This window comes from Halictus rubicundus, chromosome 12 (assembly GCF_050948215.1).
Source record: "Halictus rubicundus isolate RS-2024b chromosome 12, iyHalRubi1_principal, whole genome shotgun sequence".
Lineage (NCBI taxonomy): Eukaryota > Metazoa > Arthropoda > Insecta > Hymenoptera > Halictidae > Halictus > Halictus rubicundus.
The window spans coordinates 9,546,365-9,572,838 of NC_135160.1; the positions used below are offsets into that span (position 1 = coordinate 9,546,365).

General features: G+C 42.6%; 1 protein-coding gene and 1 long non-coding RNA gene across 10 annotated transcripts in view; both read right to left on the reverse strand.

Moving 5' to 3' along the window:
* Positions 1-26,474, reverse strand: part of LOC143359657 (phosphatase and actin regulator 2) — a 349,047-nt gene that overhangs the window by 82,499 nt on the left and 240,074 nt on the right. The window lies entirely within an intron of this gene.
* LOC143359675 (uncharacterized) overlaps positions 13,957-26,474 on the reverse strand; it is a 106,075-nt gene continuing 93,557 nt past the window's right edge. The window contains exon 4 of the long non-coding RNA XR_013083147.1: positions 13,957-14,205. This is a non-coding gene — a long non-coding RNA (uncharacterized LOC143359675). The remainder of the gene's footprint in view (positions 14,206-26,474) is intronic.

Below are 26,474 nucleotides of genomic sequence, written 5' to 3' on the forward strand. Positions count from 1 at the left end.
AGTAGAGGCTTCAAGCTTTAAAATGAGCCCAGGTGTACTGTTGTACGATTTTTTTTTTCGCGGAGTTGTAATTGTTTAAATATCAGCAATTTTTAGGACTGATTTTTGGGTCAGATTCTGGAAGAAAAGGATTCGTTCCGTTGCCAAATAAAAACCTGTTGCACTCAACGTTACTGTTAAGTGTATACCGACGATGTTAAAATGTTTATTAGATCAGCAGTATCGATTTTCGTTCGATTTTTGCGAAGAATCCGCTCTTTTCACACCTCCCACGCGTTCCGTTCAGCCGCGAGAACGTTCTCAGCGCGCGAACGAACCTCGAAAGAGGCTTTCGCTCGACTGCCACCCGCACCAGACAAAAGTGGCTTTGTTATTGAAAATCCTGGCCGCTTTTGTGCCGGCCATCGCCGCTTCAGACACGGCTTCTCACCGCGGAACGGCTACTTTCGCGACCGTGTGTGGACGTGTTGCGATTTTTAAGGGCTTCCACTCTATAAAGCTTTTTGTTCGATTGGAATTATTGGCCGGGCCCAATAGGTTCGATGGGTTATTAACTCTCCGTGACATCGCGCGATACTCTCGAAATATTATCCGATTTTGCAATCGAGAACTGTTCGCAATTTCTGCAGCTAAATATTCATGCAAAAACCTTTCGTAAAAGTGCAAAAACCACCAAGCTTTAACCCTATATAAATAGGCAATAATAAATTTAATAGCAAATATAAATTTCACATTTCACTTCTTCCGTTTCTATAGGAGGTACAGTATTTTTGTTACTAAATAAAAAGCGGTCATTTGTATTCCCGTTGTTATTTCCCTAGGGACAGGGGTCCGTTTTTAACCCTAGATAAATAACAGAGTTTGCATTCATTCAAACGTAGCACAACATTTTATATAATTTCGTACAATTCATATAATAAAATCGTCTTCAGGGTTTCAGTAACCGCAAAATTAAAAATCTGAAGCCGGCAACGGTTCAGCGTTAAGAGTTTCGCATTTTACCTCGTTCCCTCGGGAACGGGGTGAAGATGAAACTGCAAGTGGTTGATGGACAGCTTCAGCGTGGTTAATCGACGGGTGTAAAATCAGACAAAGTAACGAACGTCGATCGCGGTGGGTCGAAAGCCCCGGACGTTCTGCGGCCGCGTTTATTTTGCTACTTTTTTTACGAGCCAGGGTAAAACCGGCTGCTTTACGGCACGCCTAGTTTTACGAGATTTCGCCGGGGAAAATTGGTTATGCAGCCAGCCGTGATAAGGTGTATCGCCGCGGTGGCAATGCTCGGTGTAATTAATAGTGGGCGTCCGTCTTAATTACACCGGGAAATTACAATTTTTCATCCATCCGGCCGCTTAACCTACCCCCGGAGATTTACATACTTCCCGCGGTGGAAACTGTGTTCTCGTAACGCCTACATTTTTTATTTCATCCTCTGCTTTTTCATTTTAATCTACTCGGCAACTCTGACCGGCGTTTCGATTTGCTACGTTGCTAAGCACAACGGAATCTTTACGGTTCATACTAGCGTTTTTCTCACTGTTTTGTACGTTAATTTGCGAGCATACATATTCTAATTTCTTGTTGCGACACCTTTGTGATTGTAACTAAAACCCCTCTAGTAATGGAAGTTCTCGTATAATTTTGTTTCATCGTTGTTACCTATTCTTCCAATAAAATTATCTCACTCTGTATACCTTGCAATATTATTATTAAAATTAGTAGATCGAGCGTCCTCTGGTGAAGCATTCAAAGAATTTAAAAACACATTCAAAGTAAAAAGTTAAACTTATTTCTAATTCTTTACGTGTTTCTTCATGGTATACATTGGATTAAAATATCGTTTAATACTAAGAACAAATGTTACTATCAACATGGTAATTGCCAGGAACATATCTGTACTGAATAAATACCATAAATTTATCGTTAAATTTATACAAATAATAAATCTCGCCATTGACGTATTTAAGAGCTCAAAGGAAGAATGTCTACGCAGCTCTTGTATATCGCAAAGAATACGGACAAATTTTTGTTTTGCACAACAGTTCGAAGTTCAATTACAATTCTACTTTACTTCGATATTCCCAGAATCGAATTTGATCGTGGCTAGCAACGACTCGAGGAAGTTTTGCCTCATCCAGCCGGCATGCAGCGAGATTTTTACTGAAACGGAAAACTTTTATTAGATCCCAGATGCGGGGAAGGGCGGTGGGAACCTTGAAGAAATTGTAAACCACGGAGTCGGAATACCAATAACACCAGTCGCAAACAGTCCGAATGAAGAACGTTATTCGCGACAACCCTTTTAGGGCCGCCATTCGACGCGTATTTCTGCCAGCGTTTTTCTCCCATCTGTAACTGATAACGAAAAAAAAAAAAAAAACAATATTCCCCTCTCGTTAAAATGCCCAAATTCACTGCCGACGAGATTCGTCTCGAGCGAGCTGCATCGTTATGGGGATTAATCATCGATATCGAAATTATTCGGCGAATGGGAAACATTTCTGCTTCGAAAACGTAGTCCGGTACTCGAACGCATTTAATCTAGGATTCACAAAAATTCCGAATAGAGAGCAATTTAATTGAAACAATACCCTCGACGTGCAACATCAAATCAGTACAATTTTCAGTGCAAAAAAGCTTGCAGTAGATGCGAAAGCCTATCGAACAAAACATTTTAACAATCCATTTGTTTCGCTTCGCGAAAAAGTTCGTAATTTTTCACGAAATAGGTTTTGCGTGATGTCTGGCCAAAGCGTTCCTTTTCTACTTACCCTATTCGACACCTGCCATTTATAATTTGGCAATTTTTTATGAACGAACTAAATAACACATCTTTATGAAACTTTGTACACTTATTGACCCATGTTTGAGCAACATTCGTGAATTTTTATACGTTGCTGTTGCGAAAATTATGGCAATTGTTCACCAAAGAAGTAAAATCATTTAGGACGTTCGCAATTTTAAAGATACAAATATCAATCACTTTAGAATTACTCAAATGCCAAATAAAGTTGACAACAAGGATAAACGAACGTTTAATATATTCCATATTAAAATTTCTTCGCGCAGGTCATTGTCTAAGACACATTGTCATGTCGCCGTCGGCGTGACACTCTCGCGCATTAAATTCGGAAATATTCGGTTCCGTTCCGGTGGCGTGATCGTCTCCGCGGGAGACAGCGATTTATAAATAACCGTCAGAAAAATGACTCGCCCCGGAAAGTGATAAACGACACGCGACCGGATAGGATCCAATTCGGCGGAAGAGCGTTCCGCCGCGGCCCGACACGCCGGATGACGAATATTCCTCGATACATCACGGATTGGAGAACGTAATCGCGAGAGAATTCGGCCGACAATACAATAAGGATGTTCCGTGACGTCCCCCCGTTCGTTATGGTGCCCATCGCTCGCCGATGACGTCCCGCGATCGATCAAGAACGCGGCATCAATCTTTCCTCTTTGGACCGGCGGTGATTTTTTAGATAAATGCACCTAGATCTGTGCGACAGTAACTAGGAATAATTTTGAATACGCTTAGGGTTGCCTAGGGGCGTCATTATTTTTATTATGATGCGTCATCTTAAACTAAAAGTGGTTGCTATTATGCTATTATGTATAGTATACTATTATGTTATTACACTAATAGTATGCAGACATTCACAAAAATATTTTTTTATTTGCTGAAAGAAAATTTTATTAAAATATATATTTAGAAAATATCAATAGGTTGTGTAATTTTTGAGAAAAAATGTTCGAATGACCAGAATTATCAGCATGATACAGAAAACTCTGTCTCTTCAGCTTTCTTTTGAAATTTTCGCGTAAAATCATTTTCTCTGAAAATATAGAATTCGATGCATGAAGCGAATCTCGATAAAGGCAGCAACAACAAGGCAGTCGCCGTCGATAAAAAATTTGCCCGTGTTCTTAATTTTTCGCAGAATTCGCGTTTTTAAAAGAGAGCCAAGAGAATAATTTCGAAAGCGCTTGTTATGGACGGATCGGGGGGGGGGGGGGGATTTTCGTGTAAATATCGATCGTTGTTTCGTAACAGGTGCGCTGCGTCATCGTCAACCGCAGCCCCGGCCGGTTTTTCAATCATGTAAATTAATACAACGTCGGCCGGGGGGATCCGCGCGTCACGCTAACGACGACGAATCGTGACTTCGTTCATAAACGTCACTCTTGTGCACGTGTCACAAGCCCGACGACTCCATCGCCGGGCACTTTTGTGAAATTTCACCGTGACAGGTGACGAAGCGGTCGACGTCGGAACGCGGCGATCATCAATGAAGCAAAGTGCCTGCGAGAGCCTGTATCAATAATTTACTGTCGACACAAATGTTCGGCGGCAACAGGCAATTTCGATCCGCCGGACTGAAACAGACCGCCGCTTAAGTAGATCGAGAATTCATGATCAGACTTGAGTGGACGGGAATTATTATTGGACTCTAGGTGTCCCTTAATAATGTATCTTTAAAATAAATTTGATAACCTACTTTCGAAACACCAATTTTAATTCATTTCGTTTCATTTCTGCATGCAAATGTCATTTTCTGTTTTCTTGAATTTCAAATGAACAGTAGAATGTTTATTCGCATGTGTAATGAACAATGCACCTGGGAAAAATGATTGTTCTTATTAAAGACTATGATTTTAACCCCATTTATTCACAACAAATTTCGAGCCTCTAGAGCGATACTTACAAGAAAATTATATTAGACATGCATTTTTCTACAATCATTGAAAATTTTCCTTGCTGAGCTATAAGCACAGTTTCGTTTTAAAGAGATATAATTTAGCTCTGACAAAAGACATAATGTACAAAATTACGAGTATAATAATTTGTTTCGATATTTCAAAGGTGATACCAGGTTTTTACAGATGTTTGTAACAAACATAGTACACGGGGAGCCACACAAAAGCAACGAAACAGTGGAAATAGTGCGAAAGGATCTCACTGCAGTGAATAATGATCAGACGCAGAGCAAACATAGCTCTTACACAAAACATAAAATACAAGTAGAGTCATTTGATTCGATGTTACCAAGATTATTGCAAATTTTTAAAACTGTTTCAGCAGATATAGTGCACAGGGAATGACAAAAACAGCGGAACAGTGGAAACCCAGTGCAGGGATCTCGCTGCAAGTAGAAACAGTGAATAATGATCAGACGCAGAGAACACCTGCTCGCCTTAGACACGTTCGACCTCGATTTCTTCGGAAAAGGAACGCTTTTCTGAAAAATTTTATGTACACTTCCGTCATCTTTCGCCGTGCAGAATCGGTTCGCAATTTTCCGTGTTTCGAAAGGTTTCCCCAGTGCTTCTATTACGGAAAAATAAATGGACCAAGTAAATTATATCGGAATTATAACGTGTCAGGCGCAAGAACGCTGATCGGCCATTTGTTCCCCGCCTACGTAACTTCTTCAGGGTGACTCTCCCCGTTCGCCATTAACCATTCGCGGTGGCTGGAGCCGGTGATTTCTCTGGGCAGCGCCGATAAAGCCTGTATTAAAAATTGAAGGGCACGTGTCGCTCGTGCGCCGGATACACCGTGGTCAGGGCCAATGTCTCACGTTTTCCGTTCTTCGAACGCGCCGTTTTACAAGCTCAACGTTTACATCCTCCACGGGTTCTCGCTGCTTGGTCAGAACTCGGTCAGGGCTGCTTCCTGCCGCCGCTGTTGAGAGCCGCGTTTATCGGCCCTTCAAACTTTAATCGCATTCGGTACTCTCTCGTTCTGTCCCTTGCATAAGTTCGACGAACACTTCCCCTTAACACGTTCGCCGGCGTTAAGGCGTCGACAAACACTTCCGCCCCGGAGCCGAACCCGCCGCCCAACGAAATGGAAACCGTGAGAACTCGAACTAACACCTTCGAGAGATACGTTCCAGTCGACTCGAGAAACTGTCCCCAGAAATTGCATCTCATTTCCAATAGAGATACTTACAAGCGGCGCCGTCCGACTACGACTTGCAGATTGCAGCGAAACTTGGCGAGCATGCACCGCATGGAAGTACAGAACTACGTAGAAATCATAGTGCAAGGTGGGCGATTCTACATGGGATCGTAAGCGGAAACAGGACAGGTCAAATTTTATTTTTACCACTTACTCAAAAATCTCCTTTAATACAAACATTTTTATATGCAGCTATTATAAAAATGTATCTGTTCACTATTTTCGATTGCCTACACGTCTTCTTCACCACTAGTTCCGTGGAAGAAGATTTTTGTAAAAATTGGCTACTCTTTCTGCATTTTAATAAGAATGTCTGACCAAATCGGCCCTTTTCTACTTACACTATCGGACACCTCGATTTTAGCATATGTTTCGGAAAGTTTTTATGAACAAATTAAACAATATATCTTTATGAAACTTTGTAGGCTTATTGACACATGTTCAAGCAACATTCGTGAATTCGTATAAGTTCCTACTATTAAAATCGTGGTAATTGTACATTAAAGAAGCGGATCATTGCAGCTGGCACTTCTAATGTATAATTTCTGTAGTTTTTAAGATAACAATATATAAAAATTCATGCATATTAATGTTATAGAAATTCCATGAACGACACGTCGCTAACTTCACGCGCAAAAAATTCAAGCACGCGCTTAAAAGAGACAGAGAAACGGAAGGACGAGTTAATCCTTTGTTAACGAGTACGAGACGTAGAGTTTAATTATCCGTAGAAATTTTTCAAAGCGTCCTCTGCGAAAGAGTGTCTCTTTTCAATGTCTTCGTTCATCCATAGCAAGCTATGCTATTTACCGATATAAATATCTACAAATGAAACACCCACGGATCGAACAAAAAACGTAATTCGATCACGGTTCGCGAATCGGCGTTAATTACAGTTTCAAAGTGGCGAACGAACCAGTCGGCGCCCACGGATCGTCTGAATCGCCTTTCCACCCCCGTGAGAACGATAAATTGTTGCTAAACGCGATCGTCCGTGAACAAAGGAGTTTACTGTGACAGCGGTGTCTCTCCACCGGAAGTGGTTCCGGACGGACCTTGACCGAGTTCGGCGAATCATGCTCGAGCGAGTGAGCGGAGCGTCGACACCGGTCGCAAAAAACTTTTTCGCGATTTCCACCCGCCGGACGGCTTTATCGGACGCTCGTTCCACTGGAACGAGCAAGGGATCCACTCGCGGAAACGTAAGACGCCGCCTTCGTCTGTATCGTCCAGGGAGAAAAGGCATTAAAGTCTGTCCGGGAGCACTTCGACCGAATGACACGTGGGCAAGCTGCTTTATCCCCACCCCGCGCCCCTGACACGTTTTATCGTGATGGTGACACGTGGCTGACATTAGCGAACGTCGCGCAAAAATAAACCGAGACGCGAATTTTCCAAATAATTGAATTATGGACGATTTCGGATCTCCACAAAAACTCGCCCGTGCGCAGCACACGGTCGGGAATGCACATATCTACCGTCGTCGATTTCAGTTTGCCGACATTTAATTGCAGTTTTTGATTGTATTTTTGCTACCGACGACACGGGCTTCACTAATAGGAAATATTAAAACGGAGCATATGCCATCGAATGAAAATTACGGTTGCTTTTGTTTGCGGAAATTGCATGGAAGATTGCAAATTTTATGCGAAAATTAAGGAATATATATCACGCGGCCAAATGTGCGAATTACTGTGTCGCTACCGCGAACATACCCTGAAAACTTGATTAGCAAATAATTGTCAATTCTCATTGGCGGGGTATTTAACTTTGTATTTTCCGCGGAAAAGCGACACGATGAAAAGCGTGCCAGATTGGTAGACTGAGCGGTAAAATATGTCAAACGGTACACCAACCGATTCGGTTTATCCAGGCGGGATCTGGAGTGCCAAAAACTGTTCCGTCGGAGAAGCGGTTCGTCCGTGGCGCTTACTTTTTTGTCGATTTCAATTTCCCCGCCGCCAATAAAATTTCTTTCGCCCGATAAAGAAGGGTGCGACAGGAAAAGTTCGGAAGGGACGCGAGCGAAGCGAGAAGGAAAAGGGCTGGCAGCGTTCTTCGGGCCTCTCCGGGCGTGTGCGTAAACATTTTCTCGAGGGAGGATCGTGTGTTCATGGGCCCCGAAGGTTCCCACGAGGCCTTGACCTCGTTTTGGACACGGCGTTGCTTTCGGGGCGTTTCACGATAGTCCTTGCATCGATTTCCCTGCCCTGCCTCGAAAGGAGGCAGGGTCCGTTGCCAGCGAAACTGGCTTCTGCTATTCACAGGATTTATCCAAACACCGATAGTGCCCGTAAAATATTCATCAAACCATCGGGAAGAGAACACGAAATAAAACCGATCTTTGAAGCCGTCGCGAAAGGACCCTTTCAATTTTTCAGTGTTAGAGAGGACTTCTAAATCACGGGCAGATGGCAGAATGCAAGGTACATCTTTTGCACAATCTTTCGAATTTTCCTGTAGCACTGAATATCGCCAAGGTAAAATTCTAAAAATATATACAAGAACTATCGACAAGAAAATACGAATATTTAATTATTATATTACGAATATGAAACAAGAATATTTTACAATCCCTGCGTGTGGTCTTTATCATTAGTTTTTGAAGAACAGAATTTCGCAAAGACTGGTTACGCTTCCTTAATATATTTCTCTCTTCTTCCATACGAGTGTCTGACCAGTGCGTCACTTTTCTACTTAAGGAGACAATTATCTGGTTATCTGTTTTATTTAGGCTGTTGTACACAGCAAAACTGAAGAACCATTACACATTATGAACAAGCAGAGCAGGGTACAAGTTTATTAACAATTGTTTCGATAGAAAGTAACACAGAGCTACTTATATTAAATTCTATTAACCTTTTACAACTGGCACCTTTATAATTCTTTTTCTGCTGACTAAATTCTTTAATTTTCTAGACATAGATAATTTGTCTACCATTCCAATAAACGTTGTATAACACAGAATAAACTTTTACAACTAGCACCTTTATAATTCTATTTCTGTCGACTAAATTATTAAATTTTCTAGACATAGTTTGTCTACTGGTGGAACAACCATCGTCCCTCGACAATTTGTGGAACGGAAAGGTGAAACTGACACGCTGGTAACGCTGCAGACACCCTCTGGAAGAGCTCACGTAACGGCGAGCACCAGCGGGAGCATCGATACTGACAGGAGGATTCGGTTCACTTAGGATTCATGCTCCAATTCATGGTTCCTATTGTCGGCGAAACGAGATGGCAACTTGCTAGCGCGCTCTAATAGCGAGTACCTCGAGATCTGATGGGATTCTACCGGGTGAATCCCGACGGGACCCCGTCGTTGCTCGCCGCGTCGGTGCTCGTTTTCAATAAAAACTCGTCCGGCCCGACGAGAACGACTTTCTATTAAGGATCGCTCGGGCTGGTGGTATCCTTCGTGAAATCGGGACAAGCGAGTAGTTTGTTATTGGAATCAGTCTCGGAGAAATGAAGGCTCTTCAGTATCGATTGCCAGTCTCTCCGGGTTCTGCGTTTCCCATTTTTTTTTCTTTTTGTTCCCAGTGTGCCTCGCCTGCCGCAGGAAACAGGCATAGTCTCGCAATAATGGCAACTTATCTGACGTTTATCTCGATTTCTTTCCTTACGAAAGAATATGGGTACACTGTCGTCTAATCAATACCATCCACTTCTACTTTCATGAACCACACTTTGATTTTTTATAATAATGGCTTCCTTAAAAATACTATAAAAATGATATTTACACTATTATCATCGTTACTCGGTTCTCTATGATCTCAGTTCTCTATTTAGCGTACATGTGTCTGACATGCACCGTCCGTTTCTACTAGGTCCAACATAATCCGCCCTTAGTCTATGTGAACGTTTTCACGGTGGTGTCTCAGCGAATAATAGTTCATTAAAAAATCTGAAAAAACTCGAACATCCTTAACTGAGATTGTCACAATGATTTTGACAAATAATTTGTTGAAATATGTTGTATTGTAGGCAGTACGAAGCGAAATACGGGAATTTTACAAGCTCCCCCTTGACAATTGAGACAATGATTTGAAGCAATGGACTTTCTGACAGAACGTCATCAAATTTATCGATCCGTGGGGACATTGTGGGCAGCGCTGGAGCTTCTTCGAGCCCAACGGAATTATTCACGATCATGCACACACAGTATAGGCGGAAAAGCTCCGCCCAGAATGCTCGCGGTCTCCCGTTTCGCACACATAACGCGGCCGGAATTCGCGCGGCGACGAATATCCGCGTGCAGCCATCGATTCTCGAGATTGCCCGGGCGAGCTTTGCGGTTGCCCGCTCGGATCCGCTTCGAACACGCGTGCTTATCGCTGCTTGAACAACCTGCTCTCGGCACTGACAACGCAAAGACAGACGGACAACGGTCAGTTTTCGAGTGGAACGCCGATCGAACGAGGACGGAAGGTTCGAGAGGGGCCAAGGGCTGCTTGCTCTATGGACTGCAGAAACAGTTTAATGAAATCTTGTGCTCCGTGGCCCGACAAGGGCCCCCGAATCGATTCCCGAGGGATCGTACTTTCGAATGGAACACGTGCTACCACGCTCAAAGTAGTTACCCGAAAGTCGGTAATTTAATAACCCTTTTTGTTCCACGGAACCGTTCCAAGAGAACACCACTTCTCCGGAGCATCCTTTCGAATAATTGATTCACCCTGTTGTTTTATCGTTGGACGGGTTGTTTGTACGTTTCTAGGAAATTTAGAAGTGTGCAAGACGGTAACTTAATGTATTGTTAATTTTTAATCAGACGGAAAAGTGTAGGTAGAAGAAGAATTTCATTCATTTCATTCGTGTGCTACATGTTGTGATTGAACTGCTGATTCTTATGCATTTATTAGCATAAAGTCCTTTATTAGCATATAGTATGATCAGATTATTATCTTACGTTTTTCACAAAGAATCCTCCAGTCGATGCAAGAGATTTATTCAATTTCCACTTTCCTGCCAGGATCGAATTAACTGATCGAAATTACATGACTGTATAACTTTATTATTTCCATTGTACATATATAAGTTATGTATATATATATGTGTATAGCTCACTGTTGAAACACGAAGGTAAATGGCAGCGGGAGTTCCAAGAAGAAATTGAATTCCTCCGACAACCGAGTTTAAATCTAGAAGGTAGCAGCTGTTTAATTGCGACTCGCAGTGGAAGAGGAACGCTTTGGTCAGACCGAGAGACGTTTCTAATGAAACTGCCGCAAAAACAATTATTATTCTCTGCAGTTCGCGTCCCTTTTACACTGGCGCCTTTCCTGGGCGTGCAAAAAAACGTGATAATGTTGGAAACGAGTGGAAAAATCAAATTTCATCGCATCTTCGCCCTTCTTCTGACCATCAGAGAGAAAACCCTTCAAAGGCCACATCGAAAATTGGATGAAAAGGAACTGTAATGGAAGCTGAACAGTTGATCAAATTAATATAAGTTTTCTAAAAAACCTTGCAGCAAGATTTCTAACTCTTAGATGTGTGTCGATTTGCAAAATATTTAATAAGAATGTGGCACTGCTCCATTTATTAATAATCAGCAATCTGGTCGTCTGTACTATAATTTCCTTCAATGTTACATTCAGTTTCTACAAAAAGAAATAATCAAGCATTGTAAATATATGTAATTAAATGTAAAATCTGGAAATCGAACGATGTCAAACTATCGACATTAATGAAAAGCGAACCTAATTTGTCCTATTCATTAATAATCCCTCAAATCTGAATTTAATCTGGAAGATAGAAAATATTGTGCATTGAATAAACATCGATCTACCCACGCGAACGGTTGAAATTAAACCAAATACCGTTCCCCGGTGAAGCACGATATCCATTCACCAATTACATCGCCATTATCGACCCCGGGGGCCGGGGTCGGGTGAAAAAAAGCATTTTCTAATTAGTTACGCTGTCAAAGCAAGCGCCGGCCGGATCGACGTTAATTCGCAGCCAGACGTCGGAAAGCTATTTAAAACAGCCCTTCTGGCTCATTGATTCGAGCCGAGCCGTGGCTCGGACTTCTTCGACCCTCTTCCAACCCTCTTCCAACCCCCGCCAAATCCCCTTCAGGAATCTTTCCACAGTATCCAAGACCCTCCGAACCGAGGGTCTGTCGGACCGGAACATCTCTAGAACGCCGTGGAATTGGAATTACAAGGGCAAAAACTTGCCGCAGGAGCTCGATGTCGGCCAGGAAAGGTTCAAAGCACTCGTAACCGCGTAACTATAGCAACCTGTTTTACGAGAACGGACGCGACGTGTCCCACGAGTGCACCCGACGAATCAAGAAATAAATTTCGGACTGATACACAGGGTGTGCCGTGTGCACATTCAAGATTTTCAGTAGTTATGAGTCTCTCCAAAAAGTATCTTCAAATGGGATATGAGACCCCAAAGAGACTATATGAACCTCTTTTTTATATCAATATTGATGTTAGTGAATTTTAAAATACAAACTAGCAGAGTTAGCAAATCGATGTATCAGTAAATTTTAAATCTTCAATTCATTAATATTACCAATTGGTATTTTATATCTATAACAAGAAATTTTTTAATTTTTTTATTGGAATCTTATTTATCCTTTATTGCACAAGGATTTTCTGGTGGTCAGTTTCATCTCAATAGGACAATGAAGAAGTAAAAGATGAGCAAAGAAGTTTTCCTGGGAGTTGAAGTAGATATGGACCGTAATGATCAGACAAGCAAAGCAAATTTAATGGAGCGGTACTGACATCGATTTATCAATATTGTGAGTTTATAGTTTATCTTTTAAATTTGAAGTTACTAATGATTTAAGTTTGTATTTTATTTATACTGTGTTATATAAGACTTTCCTGGTTGTCAGTTTCATTCCAATAAAAAGATGGATACAGGAAATAAAAGATTTGCAGTAACGTAGATTGCAGTAGAAATAACAGGTAATGGTCGGACAAGCAGAGCAAATCGAATCGATAGGTACCAAGACCGATTTAATAATATTGCGAGTTTGTAATTTCCGTTTTCTTTGAAACATAAATTTACTAATGATTTTACTATACTTATAATGTGTACAAGAGTTCTTTTTTTGTTTTTGTCAAAGCGTTTATTTTTGTATAAGGGTTCTTCGGTCGTCACTTTCATTTCAGTAATGAAATAGCCAAATGAAACAAAAATAACCAACGAAGTTTCTACGCGAGTCTCAGTAGAAATGACAAGGAATGGTCAGACAGCTAGCCCAAAACAAATTTACGGTCTAATAATGATTTGAGTATATTTGTATTTAATTTGTATAAGTGTTGTATATATTTAATATGTACTTAATTTTGTGTAAGAGCTCTTCGTTCGTCATGTTCACTCGAATAATGAAATAGTCAAGTGAAACAAACGAACAACGAAGTTTGCTTGTGTGTCACAGTAGAAATGGCAAATAATGGTCAGACGGCCAGCTAAATTGAAACTGATGGTACCGATACCGATCAGGAATTCAAACTGTGTTTTATCACGCGTGTTGCATCGTGTAACACTTCGTTGAACGCATCGCTAATAACGAGCCACCTTGTACATCCGAACGCAGGAACGCGATCCGATACAGTTCACGGACGAACGTTTACGAGCTAGTCGGACGGTTATTTTTCCACGTGGCCGGCTGATTCACGATCATCGCCTGTAGAGCCGAGGGTAAACAGTATCGATCCTCTGACGGGAAATAAGAAGCCGAAGGGGAACTTTCTCACGGACGAATCTTCCTTTTTCTTTCGCATTTCCAACGTTAGGTTGTTTCTCTCGAAACTTCGCAGCCGTTAAATGTTTGTTCAATGGAGCTCCGTCACGGGAACTCAATCTTTTTTGGTATCAAGAACATAATACAACAATCATAAGAAAAAAAGGTAATAGACATCATACACACAGAAAGTAACATAAATTCGGAAAAATAACATAAGAAGATTGTACGATTGTAATCTGTTATTTATAACTCAATTCTTGAGTAGTAGTTATTGGCATAATATTACGGGGCAATTTCGATGAGAATCGGGACTTTAGGACATTACTTTAGACATCAAGAATTTAGGTCTCCTTCGAGAAGCTAATCGAAATTTTACCGATCTCGATTAGCAATTTTGTATGGTTATTAACTATCTCCACATTTTTCACGTACTTACAGGGTTCGAGGTCTAAGGTCCGAGGCCCGGGATCCGAGAACATTGAACAACAATTTTTGTACATGTTTGTACCCTTACCTGAAACAGAAACACAAAAGCGCAATGTTAAAAAAACTGCCCGAGAACCGTATCACAGCGAGACAATCAAAAATTAAATCAACCGTTCGTAACTCATTCAATTCCACATCATTTTGCAAGAACAACTAATGCTGCAGGAAAAGTTCATTCGTTATAATGTTGTAAAAATATACAGCAATTCTACTTGTAGAATCAATCTAAAATGTATACACTCTTTCAAGCGGAGTAAATATTTCAACAATTGATCAAAACGGTCTAAAATTTTCCCAAGAACATAGAAGGATTAGCTTACTGAATGACTGAAAATGAAGTGCCTGAAAAATTTGATTAGCTAGAGTGAACTAAGCACATTATAGAGCGTGCTACAGACGCATCGCACAAAATGTCTGAGCTTCCGAATTCAGTCCCGAATTTCTTAGAAGTTACCGGAGAAAAGTGATTTCGGGTTCGGCAAAAATCGCCCGGAACGCATCGCACGACGGAATACGTGTCGGACACGGCGAGGAAATATTTTCCAGGAGATCAATCAGCAACGTCACCGCTCTTCGTCTTTCCATCGGTATTCGGGCGAGGCTCGGTAGGAAGAGGAACGTCCGTTTCTGTATCAAATTAACCCGGGAGAGAGAGCGGACTCGGGTAGAGCCTCCGACTTCCGGTTACGTGAGGAAGAATTTCCCCGACCGGTGTTTCCCACTCCGTCGTCCTTCGGGTTCAGGAATAGCTCGGCGGAAAGAGAGAAAGAAAGAGAGGGAGAGAGAGAGAGAGAGAACTTTCACGAGTGAATGCTTTCAGGGAATGGTACGTGACGACGCGGACCGCCACTGAACAATGTTTTCTTCCTCGCCATTGCGGAAAGATCATCCATGCGGGCGAGCGAACCCCCTATCCACGCTGTCATGGCACAGGAAGCTTGGTGACGCTTTGAGTGCACCATTCGGACGATTTATCACGCGTATGTATTAGTCGCGAATTTATTTCGCACGTTTCTATTGCGACAATAGTTGAAAATTAACGAGACCGATCGCAGTTCTCAAACTTCAGAGATCCGTGGCTTATGGCACAGGGAGCTTGGCGACGCTTTGTGAGCGCACCGTTCGGGCGATTTATCGTAATCTTAAAAGATCAGAGATCTACAAAAAACACTGCACTCATTTCCCAGAAAAAATTCGCGAAAACCACTTTTCTTTCGAGTTATTGGTACGACTCTTTAAAATAAAGAAAATCGTAAAAGTGTGTTACGATTGAAGCTGTCACTCAGGCATTTTCTAACGTCTCACGATAAAAAAAATTACGAAAAGTTGTTCAACATATGTACCTTCAACTAGGCTACTCGTTTTAACAGGAGGTCGATTAATTTGTTCAGAAAAAGTTTCCAAAGATCACGCCCGTTTCAGATTGTTACGACCAAAAATTATTTCCGAGGACCGTGCGAGAGTTAAGCGCAAACATAACCTGTGGACGACTCAATAATGCCTCTAACAGGGGCAATAAGTTCCGCGCCACGTCGTCAGGCTGGAAACTCGAGAACACGGCCGACAGTCACCAATTAATTACCGTAGTCCTGCGGTCGAATTCGGTGATTTAGGTGACACGGCGTCCGGTGTCGCGGCAGACGTCTCCGCGCGAAACATTTACATTGGTCGCCCTTAAATTTTAATAGGATCACACGGGCCCGGCTGCTGGTACGTGGTTAATTGGAATTCGTCGGTGGGCGCCGCTGAATAATGTAGGTCGCGTGTTTTGTTTAATTGCGCGCGCGCTAGCCGTCGTTCGCATAAACGATCGTGCGGCCCCCGTCGAAAGTATCCTCTCGCGTCCCGAGTCTCGTTAGCACTCTATTTCGAGCGACATGCAAAAGAGCGCTTCCTGCGATCTCCGAAAAGAGATTTCGAAAGATTTCGTTGTAATTAGACGGCGTCTAATTGTACGCGTCTACGGAAACTCAACGCCAACATAATTTCCAGCGGCGCGAACTAATTGGACCATTTGCACGGGTGCTCGCGTGCTTTGCGAACGCCTATTAACCTTCGAAATGATTGCTATGGCAATTTGGTACTTATCGAAGCAGGGCGGAGAGAGCCGGTCTCTGAATTCGGTTCAAGTCCGGGTTTCTGTACGTCGGTTGTTCTCGAAGGATCGTGGAAATGTAATCGAGAAAAATTTTCTTAAAGCACTGCTCCATTTGTCATATTTACATTTGGAATGCAACCGTGCAACAACATTTAATTTGCCTGCAATAATTCACCCTTGTTTTGATTTCATTTCAACGGGACGAGTAATAATTATTATTTATTAAATTCTGCGATACTGGCGGAGAGGCTGCTGCCCCAACGTAATAACGTAGAATCGAAATAAATGAAACACGGCGACGGAGATGTGGGAACAGTTTTAGTTAAAAGCGGTAATTTATATTTTTAATGTAGACATAGATACCTTATGTTTCGATATTATTTTCCAGAAGAAAGTGCACCTCTTGGATACTTAAATTCAATTTGAAATTTTCAGCACAACTCCGACTCGATATTAGAGTTTGAAAAGGGTATCAAAGTGTTAATTTATTTTTACAATCTGCCAGTACGAAGCACGATACGGATTTCTGTTGTCAAATAAAAGCACACGTGTCCAAATTCCTAGTGATACACCTAATTGTGGATACCGGACGGATTTGGAAACATGCGAGATATTATTCGAACCCTCGCGGATCCGTTCCCGCAGGCTTCGCAGATTCGTAACTTTAATCTGGGTGCGGAATAGTTAGCACAAAGGGGCAGTTTAAGTGAATTTCTTCCTTACTTGCCTTTGTTCGTAATTTCGAATTAAAGATGGAGCATAAAGTCGGGCAACTGTTTCGCGCGGAGCACTCTCTCTCTCTCTCTCTCTCTCTCTCTCTCTCTCTCTCTCTCTCTCGGCTAGAGCTTCTTTAGAAAGTCAATGAGGCTGCCTTTCGGTCCGGATGCAGGAGTGCTTTCCACGGTTTTTCGAATATAAATATATTTCCATTCACAGTTTCGCGTACGAAGCTCTTTCAATTATAGAACGTAACCGGGAATTCGTTGCCGCGATGCAAATCAGCCACGGAAATAACATGAAAGCTTTGTCAGGCTGTGAATCGAATACTCGCATTTATCAAGCCCGAGACTAGCATGCTTTTTTCACAAAGGAATCGTACTCTTACAAGTATAGCATTACAGTACGTATTCCATTACAGACGGCAAGAGAACGTACAGGAGTTCACGAATTAACATTACTTGTCTCTGATTTCTTCTAGCACGGTTATTGAAATTATAAAAAGTAATTTCATGAGAATTCTTATCAATGAACGTTTTCCTGTACAAGAACTGTAAAAATATAAACTCATCACTTGTACAAGAAATCGGCATTTCAAAATTTTATTTATACTTTTTAAATTCGGATTCGAAGCTAAAAATTCTGAAAAAATCCACAGATGTACATTGTAATAACTAAAATAGGCCTGATTTTTTTCAAAATTTTCAATTGAAGAGGATAAGAGAAATGATGGATTAACCTGATTTTCTTTGTCACCCCTTACTACCCCCCCATGTCGACATATAGGGTTGAAAATTGGTATTTTCTTCGGATCAGCTACCGAATGGCCTATTGCAAATTCAATTTGGTTTTGGGGGCCCTTTTCATCTCCTTATCCGGCTACATCCTTTTACCGAATATTGTGTTATACTGGATTCCAACATTACGGCGCGAATGCACACAGATTCGCAGTCTATTCATCAGTGAAGTTGCCTCGCAAGCTCGCCGTGATCAGAGAAGGAACTATCAGGGAGCTTGTGTAAATCTTCCTGCCTCCGCTCTATCTTCCGCAAGCAGAGATAACCGTAGTTCTCGGGGCACATTACGAAAAACATTGAATTATCGTTGCCAGAGCTTTGGGAGCTTGCGTTGTCCCTGCTGGTTGCGGAGATTGCCCGCATCTGCCCAGTGATTCACGGGATGTTTGCGCTCGATGCGATTACCAAATCGAAACACGCCCGCATCCGGTCGTCATCATCGTCATCCTGCTGGCGGCTGTCGTTAAATTCATCAAAAACGATCCACTGCGATTTGTCAGAAATGGAAACACACCATCCACCCTCTCACACTTTACAAGTGATTACAATTAACGTTACTATCGATTTGCATTCTTTGGATAATTTTATGTTAATATCTCCAGAGATTTTATTGTTATCGCATAAACTGTTACGCTCAAATAAAGCGCGAAATAATTGTATGCAGCAAGGCAACTTTCAATTTCTCTAAATAAATAAATCGAGATATTAAAGCGACTGGAAAAGAAACGTTCGCGCGCAAGCTAAAAATAATTCGCATCCGATTTTCATCTCTGCTCTACAGCTTTGTAAACATTTCGGACAGCATCCGCTCGCAATTCGCTGGTTTATTCAACTGAAACTCTTCAATTAACCATCAACCGAATCTCATTTGTTATATTACATTTTAATTCGCATGATCCGCGGCCGGGAAATTCCGCACGAGAAGATATACGCGCTCGGGTTTTCAGAATCATACAATGTTTATGTCGCTTCGCGCGCAGTCGGACCGACCGAATGGCGCGAACGTGCAAACTTTTGGCACGAGCCGGACCGCAAACGACCCGAAAACGCAGTTCCCACGCTGATATAATTGCGCCGAATAAATCAAACGCGTCGTTGAACTTCTCCGGGCCGCGTGCTGATTTACGGGTCGATTTTTCTAACGAATGTACAACCTGTTCCATCGACATTAGTGTCGTTAATATTACCACTGCTTCTCGCGAGAAAATGGATGATCATTTCCCGGCACCTCACTAATGCAGTTACCAAATTTATGCGGATGGTGTATCATTGTCACAAGATAAAAATGCAAGAACATAACTCGTTTGTAATCCCATATATTTTTCCTCACTTTCTACAACCTACAGAATGACGATGACTTTATAAAAAATATAGACTGGTACGTAGATATTTTAACACACAATACAGTAGGTTTCATTTGTTTTTTTACACTCGAAGATTTCCAGTTAAAAGGAAGAATTTAAAATCAAAAGTAACTATTTTTATATATTTATTACATATACACAATGCTCATGTATTATACGTGTGCTCCTTCAAAAACACGTACTGTTACAGTAGATTAAATTCAACCTCCGACCAACAAGCGTACATACTTGCAAAACATTATTTAAAAACGGTACCCAGCCACAAACGAGCCCTCGCGATTGAACAAATGAGGTAAACTCTTTCGGAAGAAATTCTAACTTTAAAAAGCTGAACGAAGCTCCGATAACGTCGGAGGATGAAGGGAGAAGGTTTCCCCGGTAAAGAAATTATGGCAGATGTCTCGGAGTCGGCGCAAGATTTCTCCGTGTTCCTCGTCGCAATAATTGATGAAGTTCCGTTCAAGTATATTCAAAAGACTTTTCCGAATGTTTAACTCGGTCTCGTAGACGGTCTGTGCGACGGAGACGCGGCGAGAAACAGATTGCGATGAGACGGAACGTTTCGCAGTGTCTCATCTAACTCCGGCCAACTTGTAATAGACCTAAGTAGTTTAGCCCCGCTATCTAACTCCTCGGATAACTCCGTTAACCACGGCGTCTGGCCGGGCTGCCTGGAATCCTCTCGGCGAAATATTGCATTTTCTTCCATCCGAATTATGCCCAACTCCGGGCGAAACACAATCCCCGAAAATCGCACGGCGAAATTGAGTAGGTACCCCGGCCTGACAGCTGTTTCTTTAGGCTTTCTTTGCCTAATTTCATCGTGAAAGTTCATCCATTCATTAACTCGAATATTAACGCGCTAGGTTTACGGAGCACTAAAACTGACTTTATTACTTCATAAAAATAAGAAGAATGTGTCTATCCTAGTTCTCAGCCATTTTTTGAATAATATATACCTAAAGAAATAAATTCGTTGAGTAATTCCACGTAGATGGATCTTCACAGTCTCAATAATCGCAAATTTAAAATATTAGCCCATGAACCTAGTGTTAAATTCAAAAATCAAAATTCCTTATTTTTCTACTTTTCGTCAATGAAACTTTTACCACCATACTCGTCTCGTTTCTCTGATTAAAACGACACCAAACACGATATAATTACGATCATAACTACTCGTGTGATTAAAGATCCGGACTCGACATTTACAGAATTCGTCTACCTCTACCGTAAGCGTGAGGTCCGAAACTTTAATCGCTTGTTACAGAAGCAATTATTATGGTAATTGTGTTTGGCGTCGTTTCAGTTTTTTCGGACATGCTACGTCAGAATATTCGTTTAAATGGAATTAATAACGCACACAGTGGGGGTAACTCAACGATACGCCCGTTCGTGCGAACGAAACGGCCGGACCTTATGCAGTAGCCTAATGCATCGAACGCTGCCAGGTATTCCGGGCCGGGTAAACGTGGTCTGGTAAATATTTGTCGATGAATTTTTCATTACAGCCCCCCCCCCCCCATCTGGCCGCCGTTAAGCTGATGAAAGAGCGTCGTCGTCGGTGGCTCGGTGGAAAAAGGAGAACGGGAGGACAGCGTTCGGTAATTTTGCTATGCGAAAAATATATTTCAGCTTCCGCGGAGAGGACCGGAGGTCAAGGCCTGGGCGAGCCAATTGCATAACGCGCTTTGACGAGCTTCGCCGAACGAGAGGAATTGATTGTTTTACATCGATGAATATTCCGGAGACCCGGCCGGATAGTATTCGACGGCGATTTAATAGCGTCGTTGGTCGGGAATTAACGACCGGAGTCGCATCAAATGGGAGAATCAATTTTACATCCCTCGGAATTCTTCGATTAATTAGTCAGGGTTCGTTGATACTCGCTTCAGCCGCTGATCGCCGCTATTCGATGATCTTCCTTCGGCTTCTACGTCAACGCATGCGATTTTTCGAGAGCTGTCATTATTCGGGAAAAATGCGATGAAATTCTTTCAAAAATTGCTTCCCCAAATGGAAAGGGAGACATTTTTTCCTTTTTAAAATTTGGGGAAAAATTGTTCTACTGTTGACCCCGAGAAAGGGAGTGAAACATTTGTGTCCTTCCTTTGTCCATTAATTTCTCTGTGTAGGGATTTTTATTATATTCTGCGTCATTCCTGACACAGTATTGAAGAAAATTCCATTTTCTTCAATTCCATTTTCTTTTTCGCATAGGAAAACAAACAATTTACTATTCGGGACAGAATTTCCTTCATTCCAGGCGCTTCTTGTTCCTTGAACTGGCAGTCATTTTTCTTCCCCGCGAGCCGAGAGGAGAAATTTAATGAAATTTATTTAAATTTACTGTAATTTAAAATTTAAATAAATGTAATTAGATCCGTCGAGGCTCGCCGCACTCCTTACGAGGTTAAATATTTCATTCGAAGAAATATTTCCAACTCGCCGGCGGAGATAGACGTGTAATTTACAAAGCTTGTGAACGTGAAAACACAAGGTAAGAAAGTCCATACATCTGTCCCTAATTTGTTAGATATCTGTTTTTCACCACACGTTGTAGAAACTGTGCTGTATACTAATCTCGACAGCGGAACACACGGGACCGGGGACAAGCGAATTAAAGTCGCGAGAGTGCTCTGCGATGTAACGAACAGGTCGCCTAAGGGCTCGAAACTTTCCAGTGAGAACTTGGATATGTCGTAAGAGAAAGATCTCTCTCTCTTTTAAGTATGTTGAAGTGAAAGGCGAACGCGCAGACTGCTCAGCAAATTTTCCATTTCATCGCTTTGCACCGTCGCTTTTCGAAACTTACGAATTCCCTTTGCACCTTGATGCATGGAAAACGTGAGAGCAAAGGTGGAAACGGATTAAAAGTAAATACGACTGAAGACGACTAAACTGTTCATTTACAGCCACAAAGTACACCGTTTAACATTGTACAATTGTACAATGAATTATCGTTAGACTCGGAGAGAAAATTTCACGAGTGATCCCTTTGAGATGTAGTTTCTCTTTATGGCAAGGTTACAGAGACATACCGATCGCCTCGAAAAAATTATACCAAGGTCTGACTTTGTTCCTTTACTTTTGTCAGTGAAAGTATTGTTAACCACGATTTTTAATACAATTTTATACTTTTTTCTGGGGAGTCAAGAAGGGGAGCAATCAACGAACACGTGGCTTCTAAATTACACAGCATTATAGAGGGTTGAAAATAACGGTGTAATTTTATCAGCCCTTACGTGCGTAAAGAAAGTTTTGTTTATACCGTAAAATCGCAGTAAGTATTCTACAATTTCCTCTGGATCTATTCTGAGGGAAAAGATATCACTTTTCAGCGACTTCACTCCCTTAACATTTTAACGAGTCAGCCATATTTACCTACTCTATCTTAACATTTCCGACCGTGTTATCTCTTCCGCGCCCGATTCAATTGCCAGCCCTTTCACCCCGGCAGGACACATTCCATTCGAAATCGTCCCGTTATTCTCGATCGCGGCGAACGCGCGCAGTTTCTAAAGCTCCGCGGAAGCAGAAGCTGGAAGGCAGAAGAGAGGCTTCGCAGGGGGTCCATTATAATTGTTCCCTTTCAGCCGATTATATTTAACCGACGATTCAAAGCGTTAACGAGCACGCGCGGGAATGTGCATACGGGCGAGCGGGTTCGCGGTTTATCGCGCTTTTTCACGGAATCTTTTTACCGCCTTGTGAATCGGACCACGGCGTGTGTTCATTAAGCACTAACATCAGCCCCTTCCACGGCGCTCTTCCGAGAAACAGCGCGAAGAATCGGCGCACGTGTCGCCGCGGTGCACGCGCGCCCCAAAAACACCCATGAAGACCAGCGTCCTTGAACGGGACGCGGCCCTGACACTCGCAGCTCGCTCCCCAGCGCTTCGTTCCGGGGCAATTTGTCCCGAGCCCCATCGGAAACCCGGGAATTAACCCTTGGACCACTGAGGGCGGGTTTCCTTAAACCCACTGGACGGCAAATGACCAGACAGCGTCCAAGAGACGTCGTTTCTCCACAAAATTATTTATTGTCGCTCGTTAGAACAATTTCTACAGGCTTCGAACTAACAAGTTCAGGACTCAGAGTGTTTGTAAACCTTGCTGGAATTTCTTCAATATTTTTATTTATTCATCTTTACTAGAAGTGATGAAAATCATACATCGTTGCCCACCCTTTGACACGCGATTGTGCGCTCACTAAGAAATGAAATGCAGGCCAGTAGGAATATTTAGAGAACTTTAAAGTACCGTTATTTTAGATCTGGTTTTGTAATTGGTGCAGACAATTTTTGTTTTGCAAAAAAATCCGCAGTCCGGTCGCAATCAATGGTGATAGTTTTTTCTCGGACGAGCCGTTGAAGACGCGGCGGCGATTAAACAGCGGCCAACCCGAGAAATCGCATTCGACATCCTGCAACTATGCTTTTCAGCCGACGCCGCCATCTTGGCTGATCGATGAATGTTTTATTCAACGGGGAATCTCATTATCCGGCCCGGGAGACGTGTTTCGGTCGCGCGACGCGCTGATTCGCCGCCGCTTGATTTTATCACCGCGCGCAATTAGCGCCGCGATCGTCCAAAATATTTTGTCCGAGCGCAAAACGCACCCCGGCCGTCGAGAACGCGATTCTCTTGCGGCGGAGAACGATTTCGGCAGGGGGCGGAATCAATTCGCGAGGTTCTCCGCGAATGTAAAATTCATATTTGTCGGGTCTCCTCGGTGTATAAATTCATGTCGGTGCGAGGAGCGCTGTGACATCCTGTTGCGCAACGTGTTTCGCGTTAAATAACCGCGCACGGCGACGGACAAATTGTTAGGGGATAGTTCTCTGTCCGGGAAGCTTATGAGCACGCCGTAAAACTGACATAAATCTCCGAGAAATCTTGTAAAACTGAAAATTGGAAGCTTCGTTTTCCTCGCCGACGCTTTCGGTGAATTAAAGTAGCAGCGGAAGTGGATCAAACTTCCATCAATTCCGCATTTCGCAAAATTCCTTGTAGAGTCTGCGTCTCACAGACGCGCGTATAAACTGTGGATTTTATGCTTTTGCAAGAAAAACGAAGACGAAGTATGGGACAGCGAAAATATCAGACAAACTTCTCAAGGTGTTAAACTAATTCGAAGGATCGTCATCCTGCTATGCAAACGGTGCAGAGAAACATGCATTGTCACAATAACAACAATTATAATCACGCCACGTAGAACTTGGAAAAATAGGACATTATGTCTTCATGCAAAATAAAAATGTTCTGTAACCAGAATAATTTTAACACGTCGAACTCTCCAATTATTTCAATTCGTCTCCTGCTTTAAATTGCGCCGACCCATTTCTGTTATAAAGTGCGAAGGCTTCGAATAATTTTCATTACGTGTACGAAGAAATAATTTAAACAATTCCTCGCGAGTGTATCCCTCGCAATCTCGATGAAAGTAAATGAAAAAATGAGGAACCCGGCATTTTGACGCAACCTGTAGTTCCAGCGTTAACGTAAAAGGACGGTCGAAGGTCCCGACGATTTCACAGCAATAACAGAGGTCCCGTCGACAAAGGGGCGCAGAAAATACACGCGGCACCCCCCTAAGGATAAAATGTCCCATCAGGAGCAGACGAAGCGCGAAAAGATCTGGTCGTGCCGCCACGAAAGCGTAGGACGACGGTTGCTCGATTTAATTTCTATTCTTTCGGCGGCGCGGCACCGATCGATCGCGGACCGTTCGGATTAATCGAGGACTCGATCGATCAATTACAGTACCCGGCCGGTGCCTCGGCTCATTCAATTTCCATCCCACTTTTTCGCGCCGATAGATTCTACCTCGAGACTTTCTTCGATTAGATTCCGCGATTCTATTCAATCTTTTCAAGCAGCTGCCAGTTTCCCGCCCTGAACATCGGCGGTGGGGGGTGGGGGAAGGGAGGGATTTTTGTTCGGCCAGGAAATTAAAGATCCGGGTCCCAGGCTCGTCCGACTTGTGTTCCACAGCGGTGAAAGATTGCTTACCGTTATTCAGAATCGACGGCTACGTCGGCGGCTGCATTTGCCTTGCAATTGTGCAGCGCTGTCCAACGAATGCGAGACTATTTTCTTTGTTTTTTTCACCGGGGATCATGCGAACAATTTCGAAAAGGCGAACGATTTCGTTCTCGCTTCTCGAACTTGGCGGCTCGCGGAGTTTCCAGGCGACGGCGAACAACTGTCCCAAATGAAATACATCCGGGCGACGAGATTCTATTGTAGGATCACAAACACCGCGTCCGTGCACTCTCTGCAGAGGCACGTTAATCGAAGCCGCTCCGCCGCCAGGGAGAACCAGCTCGACAAACATCTACGGGGTGACTAACGAAGAAATCGTTCGAAATAATTTCCTCGCAGCTCCCGTCGCTGCTTAATATTTTTCGGTGCAGCTATCAGCTTCGTTTAGCGTTTACTTCGACTACTTAACCAGCCGAGAACAAGTTTACACTCTACGGTGTGCTCTCAAGTTTCGCGTTATGTAACAAGGAAGAATCTGTACGAAGCAACGTAACTTTCCAGCACCGTTGACCCTTCTCCCTTTTCTCGAATCTAGACTTTGTTAGAAATTAAGTGTAACATCAATGCTATTATTAAATCAAGGATTCTATGCAATCTTTTAGAATTGAGGAAGATTTTTATATTATTTCTGATCTGTTTTATTTTATTTTGCGTACGGATTCGAGCCGTTTTGATATTGTGTTTGCGTGCATTAGATATCGTATCTTCCAGCGAGATAAAATTTGTATCACTGCATTCGCTTCCTGCCAACAGGATAATGCAGCATCGATGTTCACCAGTTCGCAAGCAAATTGCTTTGGACAGTATTCCGACGGGGATGTCAAAGCAGCCTCGTTTTAATAGAACACCCTGTATGCGAACTTCCTATTTCCCGGGAACCGCTATGCGACTCGGTGCACGTCTCCCGAATAGATAATGCTTAACACGAATATACGTCGACGACCTGGATCCCGCGGGCACGCGTGAAAGGCGGCGCATATTTTTCATTTTGAAACGAGATTACTAAATCACACCTCTCTCCCCCATCCCCCTCCCTGCCGATTGTTATTATAAATCGGTGGTAATTAATGTTAGACGCGGCCCGATCGCCGCAGGACTCGTTCCCCCGGGACTCGGATTTTACTCCGCTGCGGGAACGATATTTAATTTTAATTCTTCGTAATTCCGTGGCTCCGATTCGAGCCATTAGTTATTGATAGAGGGAATATTTAAGGGACGAACGAATCGGAAAATCTGAAAAGTCGAGCTGATGAGTATCAATATTTCATCCGACATT